The sequence below is a fragment of the Triticum aestivum genome, chromosome 6B (genome assembly GCF_018294505.1).
Source record: "Triticum aestivum cultivar Chinese Spring chromosome 6B, IWGSC CS RefSeq v2.1, whole genome shotgun sequence".
Classification (NCBI taxonomy): Eukaryota; Viridiplantae; Streptophyta; class Magnoliopsida; order Poales; family Poaceae; genus Triticum; species Triticum aestivum.
In genome coordinates this window covers 53,826,755-53,839,130 of record NC_057810.1, presented here as the reverse complement: position 1 = coordinate 53,839,130, position 12,376 = coordinate 53,826,755, and the positions used below count along the sequence as shown (strand labels likewise).

The following is a 12,376-nucleotide window of genomic DNA, read 5'->3' as shown; positions in this document are numbered from 1 at the left end:
CGCCCCCGCCGCACGTCGTCGCCGTCCCCACCGCCCTCGCCGCCCCCGCCGCCCGTCGTCGTCGTCCCCGTCGTCGCCGCGCGCCCCCGTCGCCCGTCGTCGTCGCCGCCCCCGCCGCCCGTCGTCATCGGCCGTCCCCGCCGCACTCGCCGCCCGTCGTCGCCGCCCCCGCCACCCGTACGCCCTCTCGATCGTACCACACACACATACACACACACACACATACACACACGCATACACACACACACATACACACACACACATGTACACTACACACATACACACACAGACACACATATTTTTTTACTTATTTTCTATTTCCTATTGTTTAGATGAATTAATTAATATAACTAATTTATTTTTAGAATGTTAGAAATGTTAATGTTAGATGAATTAGAACTAGTTTATTTTTAGTAAATGCTTAGTTGAACTAGTTGAATTAATATAACTAGTTTATTTTTAGTAAGAAATTTTAGATATATGAGATTAGTTGAACTAGTTGAATTAATAGAACTAGTTTATTTTTAGTAGATGCTTAGTTGAACTAGTTGAATTAATATAACTAGTTTATTTTTAGTAAGAAAATTTAGGTATATGAGATTAGTTGAACTAGTTGAATTAATAGAACTAGTTTATTTTTAGTAAATGCTTAGTTGAACTAGTTGAATTAATAAAACTAGTTTATTCTTAGAAAAAAAAAATAGGTATATGAGATTATTTGAACTAATTAAAATTTAGGTATATGAGATTATTTGAATTAATATAACTAGTTTATTTTTAGTAAATGCTTAGTTGACTAGTTGAATTAATATAACTAGTTTATTTTTAGTAAGAAAATTTAGGTATACGAGATTAGTTGAACTAGTTGAATTAATAGAACTAGTTTATTTTTAGAAAATATAATGCTTAGTTGAACTAGTTGAATTAATAGAACTAGCTAGTTTATTTTTAGCAAGAAAATTTAGGTACATATGAGATTATTTGAACTAATTAAAATTTAGGTATATGAGATTGTTTGAATTAATATAACTAGTTTATTTTTAATAAATGCTTAGTTGAACTAGTTGAATTAATATAACTAGTTTATTTTTAGTAAGAAAATTTAGGTATATGAGATTAGTTGAACTATTTGAATTAATAGAACTAGTTTATTTTTAGTAAATGCTTAGTTGAACTAGTTGAATTAACAGAACTAGTTTATTTTTAGCAAAAAAATTTAGGTATATGAAATTATTTGAACTAATTAAAATTTAGGTATATGAGGTTGTTTGAATTAATACAACTAGTTTATTGTTAGTAAATGCTTAGTTGAATTAGTTGAATTAGTAAGTGTTTAATGTTTCGCCTATATGAACATAGGAAATGTCGTCTGACGACGGAAAAAATTCATTATGTGTGAATACTGTGAAGACCAGCGCGGCTAGTGCGATAGAAATTTCCTTGTTGATGATAGGCGATTCAGCATCAAGCTGGATGAGACCTTCGAATTCGATACAGTAAGTCACAACGACAGCTTATCTCCATTCAACCAAACATGTCCGACGCTTGGTAGACAGGACCTACTACTGTTCCAGAGCTGAACTAAACTGCGAGGAGATAAGTCATTATGTTTCATGGCTTGAGAATCTTCATACTGTCAAGACAAATTTTCTTTCTGCACTTAGAAATGTTAGTACTCAAAATGTGCGATCAATAGTGATGGTATTGAACTACGATTACATCTATTTAGGAACGATGGTAAGATTTTTACTATTTGTCCTCAGTGCATCTTTTGCATACATAATTTTTTTGCTAAACTTTCATTGCTAAGTATATTAATTAGTACTATACGATGTTCTTCAACAGGGACTCCCGATGACAGTTATGCCTCAGGTGATCGAGACTAAAGGTCGCATGTCAATTGTTAGCTTACGGCCAAGATATCATGCATTGCACATGAATGCATTCAGGATTTCTACAAGCGATGAATGCTTAATAGTGAAAGATTGGAGGAAAATTGTTAACGATCGCAGAGAAGTACTAGGGGGCAGCAATGAGAAGCGCAGCCCACGGTTAGGAGACAGGTTCATCTGCATGCTCCAGTATGATGAATCAGGAGAACTATACATGTTCTATGCTATTTTATCAGAGAGAGAGTAGCTAGCAGGAGTGATTTAGCATGCTGCTCTTAGTACTTGTCCGTTCATGTCCGTGTTCTTCGTTCTGAACTTAATCTCAAAAAGTGATTTGCTTTTATGGTGTTATGTATGAACGCTTATAATATCATGACAATCATGTTGAACTCGATGATATTTTTGCTTCTGGTACAAGTGAATGTTTCTTCTTTAAGCTACTGTTGGTGATGATTAAATAGCGGAAATGACTATGATAATTAAATAGTGATAATGACGACTACGATGATTTTAGCTAGCTAGCTCTAGAGTATGTTGATGATATGATGCAAGAGTTTTTATATTAATAATATGATGATATGATGAGTAATTATTATATCATTTGATGAAAGAAACCACATATTAGTTTCAGCTGGATGGATCCTACCTAAGTGATCAACTATATATATGCCATATCCATATATATTATACTTGATCACCTAATTAGGTGATCAAGTATATAATATCGATATGGCATATATATATACTTGATCACTTAGCTATAGCTAGCTATATATAGCTAGCTAGATCCTCCAGTCGAAACTAATCCGCGGTACTTTCACCTAATGATTTAACAACTCATTATAATGTAAAACAATCACTAAATTAAATTGAAAACACAAAACTAAAGCAAAAATTTTAAAAAAACACCCAAACATTTAGTACCGGTTGGTGTTGGTGTTACCAACCGGTACTAAAGCCCTACGCGCACCCGGGCCTGGCTCGTGCCACGTGTTCGCACTTTAGCGCCTGTTCGTGACGAACCGGTACTAAAGGGGGGAGGGGACCTTTAGTCCCCACTCTTTAGTGCCGGTTGGAGAACCGGCACTAAAGGCCGTTACGAACTGGCACTAAAGACCGGTTCTGCACTAGTGCTGTCTCCATATCCCGGAAACCGGTTCATCCGTTATAATAACCGCCGATATAGCGGATGGGGCCGATTTCCCATCCCGAAGGGACTCTATAAAATCATTCACCCATTAAATTTTCTTGCGGGATCATGCATAGTTTGAGCTTATTCCGCTATATCTATCGGACCCCTCCATCTTTTTACATGGACCTGCAAAACAAAAAACCGTTGACAGGAAGAAACTTTTGGCTCCCGCCACGGTCTTCCGGCTGCCGCCCGCGAGCTGCTGACGTAGATTGCAAAACCCCCTACAATGACGTCCAAATCATCGTCGATAACACTGGGGTAGAACGAGTGGAACGACGACGGGGAGAGATTGAGCTCGAGAATGCCCGGGAAGTGTGCTGCCAAGTGGCACAACATGGATGACCAGCACACGCGCGTAGGCGGCGGCGCTCGGAGCTCTGGATCCAGAGCTAGCGCCTGCACACGAGTCCGAACGCGTCGCGCTCCGACTCGGCCCCAGGTGAGTCAGCCACTCTGGCGCTCTCCCTCGCCGGCGAGTGAGCACACAGATATCGGCGCCCTCCGCGACCTTGTTCTCGAACCTGAAGAACCCCACCCTGCCGCGCTCATATATACGCGCATACACTCATCCCTATGAAAGCATACATGCACACTCTACTCCTATGAGCCGGCAAATCGTCTCTAAATTTTACAAAGTCACCCTAGCAGCCTCGTAGTCGACGGGAACGTCCCGTTTCACTGAACGCGTGTCGCCGAAAATCCTGAAATAAATCCAGGATAAATGCGAGCACCAGAATTTGAACTTGATAGGCTGGGGATACCACTGTTCATCTAACCATCCAACCACAGATTGGTTCAATTATGGAATCTATTCTACCGGAACACATGTCATATCGTAAAAACATAGTATAAAAAGACGTTTTTACCGAAAGTTGTATATCGTTTTACAGTACCAGATTATAGGGGATCTGCTAGAGGCGTTCTAATCCATTAGAGCATCTCCAGCCGTTCGGCCCCCCAGGGCGCCTAAAAAGTGCGGACTGGGGGCGAACCGACGCTAGATTGGCCCTTGCGGGCGACCTAGCTCCCAGTCATGCCCCAAAGCGCCATCCCCAGGACGCAGCAATTTCAAACTTGGTCGTTTCCGCTCATCACAAAAAATGCCACAAGTCCGGCGATCATAGGCCACCACAGTCCGGCGATCGTAGGCCATAGTTCGGCGATCGGATAATAAATAGTTTGGGGTACAAAAAAAAGAACGCCACAAGTCTGGACACGTGCATCACTCGGCGGGGGTGGCCTCCGGCGTCGGCGCTGCTTCTGTGCTAGGCGGCGTCAGCACGGCTTCGGTGTTGCTGGGCGTTGTGGAGGCATCATCACTCGGGCTTGGCGGCGGCGTGGGCGTGGGCGCGGGAGTTGGCGGCGCCCTCGTCGGCAGCTGCTTCAGGATGAGGCCGCGCTCCGCCATGTACCACGCCTTGAGCTTCTCATCGTTGCTCTGGAGCATGTCCGCCCCGCCCATCAGAAAAGCCAGGTCGGTGTTCCTCTTCTTCGCGGCGACGTTGGTCCGGAGCAGGTCGAGCTTAACGGCACTGTTCGTCATCAACGCCGACCACCGCGCCTCGGTCTTCTCTTCAAGCAGGGCCGCCCGGGCCTGTGCGTCCGCGAGGCAATTCTCGATGGACTCCTGCACTCGCGCGGTAGCCGCGTCGGCGTGTTTCCCCTTCTTGGCCCCTTTATTGCCGTCCGGCCGCCCTTCTGACGCGCCCGGCGTCGGCGTGTCCGGCTTGTAGGTCTCCTTGGCCTTGGCGAGGGTGTGCCGGACTTCCGCCCACTTCTCGCACTTGTCGATCCGCTTGAAGACATGGAGGTACCTGAATCCTTGGTCGCTGTTGTCCTGGTGATACATGACGAACATGCGCACCAGCTGCGCCGATGAACAAACAGTTGGCGGGCGCACACGGCGAAGAGAAGTGGGAGACCGGCGTGCAACAAATGGCATGGGATCGTCGAGGAGGTCGCAGCTCGCCCGGAGAGCGGCGCCACCATTCTTTCTCCTTGGACCTCAGCGGAGGCGTGGATGGCGAGCACGAGTACGGCGAGGAGGAGCCGGACGAGCAGGAGGAGGAGGACGACGAGGAGGAGGAGGAGGAACCGGTGACTGTTCAGGCAGAAGGAGCAAGAAGAAGAAGCGGGCGGCCGAGTCGGCGAGCCGCGCATCAAGTGGGCGTCCAAGGAGAAAGAATGTCTCGCCGAAGCGTGGAAAGTCGTCTGCCTCGACCCGACAACCGGCACGAACTAGAGCATCGAGACATACTGGGAGCGCATCAAGGCCGAGTTCGACGAGCGCAAGGCGGGCGAGGGCGTGCGTTGGGCCAGGTGTCCATGGGGGAAGGTGACGTTGGGGTTGAACCCACCGTGCGCGTCCCCGTCGGCGTAGCCCGGCGACGGCGTGCATCCACATGGTTGCGGCGATGATGAAAAGCCGGCCGGAGAGCCGACGCTTTGCTGGCGCTAGGACGCGTGCTGGGCGTGGCCGCCGGGTGGATTCATCATCCCCACGCGAGACGCCTCGGCTTGATCCGCCACAGCCGCAGCCGCATGCGCCGCGCTGTCCCGGGCCTTTTTTGCGTTGGCCCTGTTCCGCCGGTCGGCGGTGACAGCCTCCCGTCGCTGAACTTCCGCCCTCCATTCGGCGTTGGTCAGGCCCGGTGGCTTGGACGGCGGCGCCCTCGGCTTCCTCTGCTTTGACTGGGCGACGGTGGCGGCCGCAGCTGTCGCGGCGCGGGGGATCACGTACTTCTTCAGCGGCATGGCGGCCAGCTGGGAGGCGAGCGGGAGGGAGATTGGCGAGAGGAATGAAAAGAATGAGAGGGAAGTGGAGAGAAAAGCGGGAAGAAACGGCGGGAAGAGGCTCTCGACTCGCCGACAGAGCGGCCCCATGCTCCTTTTCGCTTGTGCCGGCGCCCCCAGGCGCCCCTGAGCGTGCCGGGTTTGGTTTGGGTTTGTCGGCGCCAGTTTCGGTCCAAGCCGGCAAAAAACGGGTTACTGGAGACGCGACTGGGCCGATTTTTGGGTGCCGGCGCGGTAAAAACGTTTGGGGAGGACCTGTTGGAGGCACGGCTGGAGATACTCTTAATCCCCGCCCTTTCAGTCGCCTCTCCCTCTACAGTCCCCAGTAGCCCCTCCCCCCTCGCCACCCGGTTCTTTGATCCGGTCATCTCAGATCTCGCGACATTCCTGGCACCATCGAGCCTCTCTCGGCGCGTGGAACACGAACCCGATGCGCCGGGCGTCGCCCTTCCTCGCCCACTGCACCATTCCGTGGAGGACAGAGGCGGGATTGCTGGCAGTGGTGCAGGAGCCTTACTGGAATTTGGGTCACGCACTGGGCACATCGTTCAACCATACAATGCTGGAAATCAGGTAACGAAGAGTGATCCTGATAGTAGAGCCAGTGTTTCTTGTTGATCTGTGCCTTATGATCCAACCTAAACTGAATAACACCTTGCAGTCTAAACTCCTGACCACCAGGTGTTTGTGTTTATGTGCACAAGGATTTCCATTTTCTATTTTAATGATCCATACTTCCCAATCAGGGAGAAATTGAATAATGCCCGGAAAGCCTAAGTTCCGACCAAGCATTTGTGTTTATGTCTACAGAGCTTTCACTTTTTCTGTCCAGTCTTATATGCTGCTATACAATTGTATAAATCTCATATCGAACAAACGTATGATGATATCTATACCGCTATTATAGCACACATATAACTTTCAATATCGACAAAATCCTAGAGGCTCGTTAGGTTGTTACAAGAGACGGCGGTCGGATGACAGTCAGCTAGTTCTACAACGGGGTCGACCCCAAAACAACACGGGAAAAGAAAACCTATTAGAAAGTACTAGATCCCAACTACATTTGTACAGTCGTGGGAGTACGAGACCCACACCAACCTTGTCGCCAGCGGCTAGCCTGAGATGAGAAGGGAGGGGCCAACAGTGGAACAGAGCAGCACGATGTGGTTACTTCTTCTCCCTCCAGTTGCACTTGCAGCGTGAAAATGAGAGGACGTCGCTTTCCGTGACTTGTTTCTCGAATCTCCAGGCAGCAGAGATAACCAGCTTGGACTTCACCTATATGTACAGCACAATGACATAGGCTTATAACATCGAAGCAAGAAATGACATGTACTCCATTGACTACAAACAAATGGTGGGGTACCTTTTAGTTCTCTTTCCTCGTAGGGAACCACAGCTATCAAAATGGGTAGCTGTGTTCACCAAATTTGTAACACGTCTCTCCTGACCCAAAGAGTAGTTTGTGTCTCCTGCAAAGTTAACACATAGTTAAACTGATGCCCAGATCACAGTCTGACAGGAGATAATTCTGGTTAATACATGGAAACAGTACCTAAGATAGGAATACATCTATTGGTCTGACAACTAGATTGCAGGTGATGATGAGATGGAAGAACTTAGTGATGAGAAGCGGGGTAATACCTATTCTTACATGACCGATGCGGGAAATCTTGTTCCATTGAAAGCTCTCTTTCTTTTTCCAGCTTTCCGCCACCTCTGGATCACATTTTCTGATAATGAAAGATTCCAGCGAAGAGGGCAGACCAGGAAACGGGAGGCGACAGGGAACTACATCGAACTCCAGTCTCTTGAGAGAGGAAAACCGTTCAAGCCATAACATAATCTCTGGCTTCAATATCTCTAGGGACTCGAGGTACCTATTTTGTCTCATCCATTGTCGAGATATTGTGCCGCAGCCAACAGAGATAATCAAGTTTTTGGTGTTACACAATCTACTCAGTGGCTCCATATGCAACATGGAAGGGGTTTGGATCCAGAGCGAGTAGACCTTCAAGGAGATCTCAACCAATGAATGTCCATTCATTTCACCTGATTGTGCTGCCACCAGAAGTTGGCGACAGTCTGTAATTTCTAGCCAACTGAGATATGAAAGAGCTCCAAGCCCACCCAACGATGACAAGAAAATGCAGTTTGTGATAACCATCTCTCGCAGTGCTGTGAGACTCCGGAACACCTCTGATGATGGAAGAGACTTCACCCTGGAGCAGTTGCACAAACTCGGTGAGGTAAGATTGGTCAGACCAACCAGTGAATCCAGCAGAGGAAGTTGGAGGTCACCACACTGCACCATAGAGAGTTCCTTAAGCGTGCAAGGGAGTAGTCCACCATCAACCTTCTGCATCATTCTCAATGAGTAACAGCACCCAATACGAAATTCTGTAAGATCATTCATGCTCCCAAATGATAAAGGAGCATGGATTAGTTTTTTACAGTCAACAATCTTTAGGATCCGAAGAGTGCAGATATAGTGTTCGCGCATTAGAAAGCTCTCTGCCAACGTAGTCAAATTTGAACAATTGCTGATAATGACTGATACTAGCTTGGGTGGCATGGCCTCAGAACCAACGTTATCATGGTGGGCAACAATTCCCGGGAGGATGTCCAATCCAACATTACTTATTTCTAGCTGCATCAAAGTCAGAGGTAGAAGTGGTAGTTTCCTTAATCCCTGGCATCCTTCCACCACTAGGGTTTTCAGATTTTGAGGAAAGGAATCAGCAGATGATTGCCCAATCTGTTTCAATCCAGTAAGGTTTTGCAACTCGAGATGCTTGAGTAACTGTAGATTTCCAAGAGACGGGAGGTACACCCAATTTTTGCACTGTCTCAGCTCAAGTGACACCATATTGACCAGAGGGGGATCATTTATCCAAGATGGGAATCGGACACCACTATATCCTGCAATTTCAAGATTTTCAAGACGAGCATGTGGCTCAAGTTTATCAAGGACCAGGCTGTCTTCGATTGGAACATCATTAGTTTCAGACCAGTTAAGTGAAAGTGACCCAAGATAGGATTTCTCATTTAGCTTGGCCTCAATAACCTCTTCATGACTGCCAACATTCTCAAGGTTGCACATTTGTAGCTTGCAAAGGCTTGTCAAATTCTTTAATGAACTTATTCGGTAACCTTCCACTGACTGAATTTTGAAGTTATACAACTCTTGCAGTGAAGTTAATCTGCCAACAGGAAACTCACCAAATCCATTACTACCATAGGACACATACCGCAGATGAAACAGGTTTTCCATATTCTCCACTTGTTCTGATGTTGTACCTATTCTTTTCGCTGCAGTAAGTACTTGTAAATGATAGAGCTTAGAAAGTCCATGTATTTCCTCCATCCTAGAGACAGAGATATAACGAAGGTGCTTATTAGCAACTTCATTTGGGAAATAGAATTTGGTTATCCCTTTTAAGCTCAATAACCGCAAGCACTTGACAGTTTTTATGACTTCCTGCAGTGCATCTACATGATCAGCACTGACATGATAAGAGTCTTCCATGACGAGTGTACGCAAACTCTTAAAGCAGGAAATGGCCTTGATCTCCTCACATGATAACTTGCTGAAGTTTGCTACCCATAAGTGTCTAACTGTACACTTATGATGCAGGAAACCACCGGATTCAAGTCTTAGGCATTCACCAATAGAAACATTACATGACAACTCATGCAATAAATCATGCATGACATAGTACTCCGTGCAGTATTTCTGGTAAGGATTTACTGTTGGCACAAAAGTAAAGAATGACTTTCTTGCCAACTGCACAAAGTATCTTCCTCCCATGTCTTCTAGCCTTTCGGTCCCACCTTCAGTTCGCAGGATCAGCCCTGAACCCATCCACATTTTCACTATGTCTTCCTTCTTAAACTTGTGACCTTTTGGAAATATGCTACAGTATCTAAAACAAAGCTGTAAGTGCTCAGGTAGATGATGGTAGCTCGATCGAAGAACAGTTGTGACGATAGCATCAGTGCTTCCTTCTAAATGTTCTAATTGTCTGTGCAGGTCCTTCCAATGCTGATCACTTACATTGCTCTGTAGATGGCCACCTGCAATCTTTGTCACCAAAGGACAGCCATGAAACTTTTCTGCTATTTCTTCAGCAATTGGCAAGAGGTGTGCATAATCTTCCAAATTCAAACCATCAAATGCATACTTCTTGAAGAGCATAAAATTTTCATCTTCATTTAATCCATCTAAGTGCAAATAATCATTTCTACTTCTCATCACACCTGCAACCATATCTGCCACAGACCTCATTCGGGTTGTCACCAGGATCTTGCTTCCTCTCTGCATACTCCACGAAGGAGCCATTAATGTTTCCCATTCACTCATTTTGTTATCTTCCCAAACATCATCCAAAATAAGCAGAACTTTCTTAAGGACAAGTTTGTCCGTGAGAATCTGTTGCAATGCATCCAAAGTATTAGCATTAGGCTTCTCTTTTGTAACTGCCTCCAAGATCTTTTTCATTATCCTTGTTGAACTGAAAACATTACCAGAAACATGTACCCACAAAACACAGTCAAAGTGTGCTGAACCTTTCAATTCTTCGCACACAATCTGAGCAAGGGTTGTCTTTCCTATACCTCCAATTCAGATTATTGCAAAAATCGGGACTCGATTATTACATATATTAGCAGTCAACCACCTCATAACCTGGTTCTTCTCACTGTCACGGCCAAAGATCTCATTAGGCACCAAAGCGGAGCTAGTCTGGTGTTCACTACTTTCAGCATGATCTTGCAGGACAAGATTATCAACACGGCATAAAAGCTGAAGGAAGTTTCCCACATCTTGAGCAACACTGTCTAACTTCTCTACGGCCTCCCTCAGCTTCTTTACCATCTTACCCTCAGAAATCATCCTTGCAAACTTGCCAACAACCTTTTCTTTGTAGAATTTTGTGACTGAATTACGCACCTGTTCTAGGTTGTGCGCTTCTGCCTCTTCTTCAAGCTTGTAGTAGTCTATCTCATCAAGTGCATCCTCAGCCTCCTCGAATGCATCGCGGAATCGCCAGAGCCACTCATCCAGTGCATCGCTCTGCTCGCTGATCTCCTGACGATCAACAGCATCATACACCGCTTGGATCTGCTTGAGCTTCCGTGACAGATTATTCTTGAGCTGCTCTAGATCCTTAGGCTGGTACCTCTCACTGAGATAGCCGAATGCCTTCTTCATGATGAATGAGATGGCCGGGGTCGCAACCGACTTCCCGGCAAATATCAGTGCAGCAGTAGTAGCCATTGCTGTGGACAGGAGGGTTGAATCTCGCTCTCTCGACAGGAAACAGGAAGGACAAGGAGGAGTCAGGACTAACACAACGAATCTGTGCAGGGGACATTTAGTCCTTGATACCACAATATAAGCCTTCATTGACTTTAAGCAATGATTTTATAAAATGATATAGTATTAAAATGGTAGTAGCATAATTTTTCCCATGGAACATGGAGCTGGAGCAAAATCAAAATCCATTGTTTTGACGTGGAGATTCCTTTAGAGAGTTGTGTTTGACTTTGGACTTGTTTACCCAAATCATTAATTTCTGTGGGAGCACCTACCTTTACTTGGTTATGCCAAAACAACAAGTTCCGTGCAAGCACGATATATATTACTATAATAATGAATGGAAGCATTCATTGGAGTATGTTACTGGATTAACCATTAGTTTAGTTAAGTGAACACCATGGATGCGCCTAATGCCACTGGACATGTTTAATTGTGCAACAACAGTTATGACTAATCATGATCGATCACTCACATGATCTGGTTCCAAGGTAGGGTCAACTTGGTTCCGGCTACTAGTTTATGGCCCTTCTGCAGTTTTGCATCTAGTGCACATGGAACAACTGAAATGTGAATGCCTGAATTGCTCATCATATCATGACTGACTACATCAATTCCATATGTAGCAGTGAATTGTTCCAAACTTGTTTTAGCAAGACACTAATGACCACCATATATCACCATCTATTCATAAGACTATAGATAGAAGATATGAAAGACTGTGTTACCTTAGCCAAGAGGTGGTGTCCTAACATTAAAGGGAGAGTGGTCTTTAGTTGTACTAATTTCATCTCTTCCTCACCTTGTTTTTTTAGTTAAAATCTTAGTCTTTTAGAGACACATGAGTATTAAGTGTGTTAGATATTGCATTAGTACATAAATGGTTACAACATGTTCTTAATATCATCTTCGACTCTCTGTATGACGCCGAGGGCTAAAAGGATAGGCATCCTTGTACCACCGTAGATACCTCTTTTTTGGCAACAGAAAAACTGTCAGGGCTCCTTTTGGAACACCAAAATAAGGGTTGTCATGCAGTATAGAATCTTGCAGAATTTCAAACATAGGAATAGTAGACATTTTGTGTACCTCAAATTATGAGACACACTACTTGAATAGTGAATGGTGCACATTTGTTCCTAATGCGAGGCTGTACAAGTTGGAAATTTCCAAAAG

The 12,376-nt window shown here is 45.3% G+C and overlaps 1 pseudogene; it reads right to left on the bottom strand.

Moving 5' to 3' along the window:
- Nucleotides 1–7,050: 7,050 nt before the first annotated feature.
- Nucleotides 7,051–11,351, bottom strand: LOC123138792 (putative disease resistance protein RGA4; annotated as a pseudogene).
- Between the last annotated feature and the right edge of the window lie 1,025 nt (nt 11,352–12,376).